The sequence below is a fragment of the Neopsephotus bourkii genome, unplaced genomic scaffold, assembly GCF_033783945.1.
Source record: "Neopsephotus bourkii isolate Nb327-2 ecotype Australia unplaced genomic scaffold, CSIRO-AGI_Nbou_v1 NB_1287, whole genome shotgun sequence".
In the NCBI taxonomy this organism is placed as follows: Eukaryota; Metazoa; Chordata; class Aves; order Psittaciformes; family Psittacidae; genus Neopsephotus; species Neopsephotus bourkii.
In genome coordinates, this window is record NW_026901771.1 from 1,774,582 (window position 1) to 1,779,075 (window position 4,494).

Here is a 4,494-nt window from a genome sequence, read left to right on the forward strand (position 1 = left end):
AATTGCTTTTTTCTCTTAATGACTAGTGGGAGTGTGGTGGCCTGACCTCTACCCCCTGCACATAAAGTGACAGGTGGGGCTTAAAAAGAGGCAGCTCAGCTTAGTAATGAACTAGTCCACAGGGCACCCTTGCCATGAACTACAGCTCCCTTCAGCCTCACCGGGTGCCTGTGTCTTGTGCTGGAAGAGAGAGACTCATCACTCCCCTCTGAAGTCAGAGTCATTGTGGCTAACTAACTCAGAACTGGATTGAACACCAGACACTTGTGACATTTACTCCCAGTTCTTCCACTGGCTGATGCAATGACTTTGAGAATGTAGCCTTGCCTCAGCTTGCTTCTGGATAGGCTGAGGGTAAAAATACTTACCTACAGTTTTCCAAGATCACAGTAGAAATGAGACAGAAATATGAAGTTCTACCACATTGCAGAAGGAAGCCTAGAACTTACACCTCAGCTTGTCTATAATCCTCTGAAATGTGTCCTTCAAATAGCCGCAGTCAGGTTTGGAAAACTCATTGCAGGTCACAACGGGGCTCACAGCTTAGAGGGCCTGGCACATAGCCTTCAGCCTTATCCCTAACCCCAGCGTGCCAGTGATAGTTACACAAGCTTTGCCCACCATTTGGATGACTTTAACTGGGACTCAGCCTTGTACCAGTTACACACTTACTTAGTAAAAACCAGCAGCCTGCTCCAAGCAAAAGTAAGAAAGGCACATTTTACACTGCCTGGAGCAAGGAAGCTTAAACACACCAGAAATGGTGAGCTGGCTGTCATGACATGCCTTAGCCCAGGATCCCTCCAGCAGAACCTCATATCCAACCCAAACCATAATGTCTCCATGACACAAGTTCCCTTTCCTCTTTTCTAACCCAAGAATTATCCAACATGTCATACAGGATATGTTTCAGACAAGGATGGTAGAAGGTACCACCTGAAATAGCACAAAATTCTCAATTTATAAATGACTGCTATCATCGGCCTCCAACTCTCTGGCTTAATATCCTACCCAGAACTCTTCTCCAGGCTATCCAACCTGGTTTGCCAACCAGCAAATCTAGACAAAGCATCATCCTATAAAGCTGCAAAGTTTGGCTATATGATACAGGAGGTTGCTGCTTGGCAGAAGCACAGCGTACTCCAGACAGTATCTTTGCCTGCAGATGTGAAGCTAATGAAAGCTGAATATAGCTACACCTTGATTGCCATCTCCTCCCTACTCCAGCACCTATGAAAATGCACTTAGAGGTAGCAGGTGATGAAGAGGGCTGCTGAGGAAGTCCACTTGTGAGGCAGAGTTAAAGATTGAGGATGCTAACTGAATGGCAGGGAATGCTGGGATAAAACCATAAGGATTTCTCAGCAGGAGGCAAGGAGATGTTCACACCTCTGCTCAGCATTTGAATTTCCTCTTCAAAAAAGCTTATGGTCCTTCATCCAGGATGGACAAGTTGCTTGTGTCCCAGAGGTCTCTTCAGGCAGCACAGCCCTCCAGCCCAGATATCCTGAAGGAGCTAAGAGCCAAACCCTGGGAGAGGGCGAGAGGTTGGAGTAATTGTGAGCACTTCCAGATGTACCTTTGGTTTTGTCCAAAAAACCCAGGTGTCAAGTGTCCTGCTGTTCTGACTCCAACCTTGGTTTTCATGTGCACACACAGTATCACCATAGCACCACAATGTGAAATCATTCCCTGCCCCATAAAACAAGCAGAAACAAAGCCAAGTTGTGAATAGCTGGACCAGGGGCTCAGTCCTGCTGTTCTGCTCTTGGAAGAAGTTGTTAGGCACCTTCACTGGCTGTGCATGGTGCCACAAACAGCCATGATCCAGCTTGATCTAGCTTGCTCTAGAAGGTACTGTAACATGTTTCTGCTCCCAAAAGTATACTCCACCTACAGGAGCTCAAGGACAAAGTACAAAGGGCATATGGGTCTGTGCAATTGGGAAGCAGCTGCAGGATTCAGGGCCGCAGGTCCTAAGCAGCATTCCTTAAAACATAACTGGGGTACCTTGAGGACACAATAACTGATGTCTTCTTGGAAAGACAGGGTGCTGGCCTTGTCATGTCTGTCCCGTCTGTCCCAGGTTGTATAAGGATGGATGTAACGTATGGATGGATTCCATATTCCTTATGATTAACATGATCACAAGAAAACCATGGAGGTATTGTGCTGGGATGTCAATGCCATCTGCTACTCCTCCTACTGTGTTGCTGTGAAGTCTTCTTTGCGTAAACAGTCCCATTCAGTAGGTCCTGGCCTGGAGCAGTATGGCTGAAGGCCAACTTGCACCACTTTGGCCAGAAGACATGGTTTATTCTTTCGCATGGTGAAAAAAGACCCCACACTAGAAAACCCCAAAACAACAAAATTTTCCAAGACAAGCCTAGGTGGCACATTGCATGGAACTCACAAACATTAGAAACACTATAGCTACCTCAAGACAACACTTCACAAGAAACACTATTGTGCTGCCAAGAAGCAGGAAATACTAGCTTGGTACTATCCTAGATGGATATAAGGAGGAAATTCTTTCCTGTTAGGGTGGTGAGGCACTGGGATAGGTTGCCCAGGGAGGTTGTGACTGCTCCATCCCTGGCAGTGTTCAAGGCCAGGTTGGACGAGGCCTTGGGTGATACGGTTTAGAGTGAGGTGTCCCTGCCCATGGCAGGGGGGTTGGAGCTTGATGACCTTAAGGTCCTTTCCAACCCAAACTATTCTATGATTCTACCTATGGACTTAGCTCTACTGCTCTTGCAGCTAGTTTTGAACATGGATTCTCATCTGCCTCTTTTACACTGTGCTTCAGGCCATGTAGGCATAGCCTTGGGTCCTCCTACCTTGTCTGAAGAGACAGAAATATATATGGCACTGTGGGATTTTCAGACATTATGAACGGGTGAACATAACCAGGCTCAAGTGAATATAACTTTAAGTTAATAAGTCCTTATAAGGACCAAACTGAATGCAAATATTTGCCACTTAGTGACTTGGTTTGCAAATCGGTGTACAAAGTAGTCATGTCAGATTTTGCTAGAAGGAGCCAACAGCAAGCCAGATTCGGTTTATGATCTCTTCATTATAAAACAAAATCCACAAGCACCTTCCCCACTGCTTGTTATTTTTACAGCCTACAGCCAAGCTGCTATTAAGCTGTATGTAAGTCTAACAGGGGAGGCTGGCTCTGATTTATGTCGCTATGAATTATCCAGTAGACTTCTGCTATTCTATAAATACTTACTGTTCGAAGAACAGAAAAGGCCTTGACTTACTTCACTATGTGCAGAGAAACTATGCATTTGTTGAGGAAAACACAGGGAGTGGAAGGAATTGCACTGGTGAAGTGGATGAGACTGCCCACATCTACATGCACAAGCAGTGTAGGCCTGGATCAGACAACCTTCCTTCCAAGTCCCTTTCTCCCTTTCTCTCCTTTTTTCTCTTCTCCACAGGCAATTTCTCCAATAATCCTGTATGCTGGTATTACCAGCAACACACAAGTGTGTCTAAAACCTTGATGACAGTCATTGATGTATTCCATCAGCACCCATGTCTCACAGCCAGCTGTTTGGTTGTGAAACCTGCCAGGCCCTAGAGGCAGAAAACTGTGCCTCCTCCTCTCACTCTATACAATGCCTGGTGTAACTTTCACTTACCGATTAGTGGCTTTATTCAATCCATCACCATAGGGCAGGGGTTACACTACTCTCAAGGGCATCCAGCAAAACCTGATCTGATAGCAAGTACTCTGCTGAAGAAGTGCCTATGAGAAGGGTAGCTGCAGATGGAGAAATGAGAGAAGAAGGAGGGGAGGCCTTTTAGGGAGAGAAATACCACTTCTGTTCTGCTTAGTTATCAGAACATACAATAGGATGTCTGGGGAAGAAAGATCTTGGCTGTCAGAGTAGGCAGGTAAGAGCTATGCTTGATTATAGCAGTGACCACCAGACTGTGCATCTGGGCTTTCTGTCTTATTCTATTCCAAGCAGAGCGTGAGAAACCTGTTTTGTACTGTCAAGTCCATGTAACTTCCCTGTATGGAAAGCTCCATTGCTAATGGGACTCAAATTAAGAATGGAATGGTTTTCTATACCATACATACTTGTCAACCTGCAAGTAGAAAAAGAACTTCTCATCATCTATAAAGAAAACCACTTGTTTATCCAAGATTTAGAGGAGTTAGAAATGGAAAGCCACTTAAAGAAATACTCTTTAAAACCCCTTTACACTGACAAATGAGTTTATGAGTCATTAAGGTTACTGCTGTTCTTTGATTCACAGCAAAAATGTGCATACAGATGAATTTTCCATTACTATTGTCTCAGTAAAGACAAAGGAAACTTGAATAAAGAGATGGGACTTGAACTTTGCCCTCAAAACAGGTAGGTTCATAACCTTTCTCAAATCTGCAGTATGAAGGCAGTTGTACCAAACCATTCTCTACCAGGAATATTAAATTTTAAACAAGGCAGACATAAATGTTGCATAAGTTCC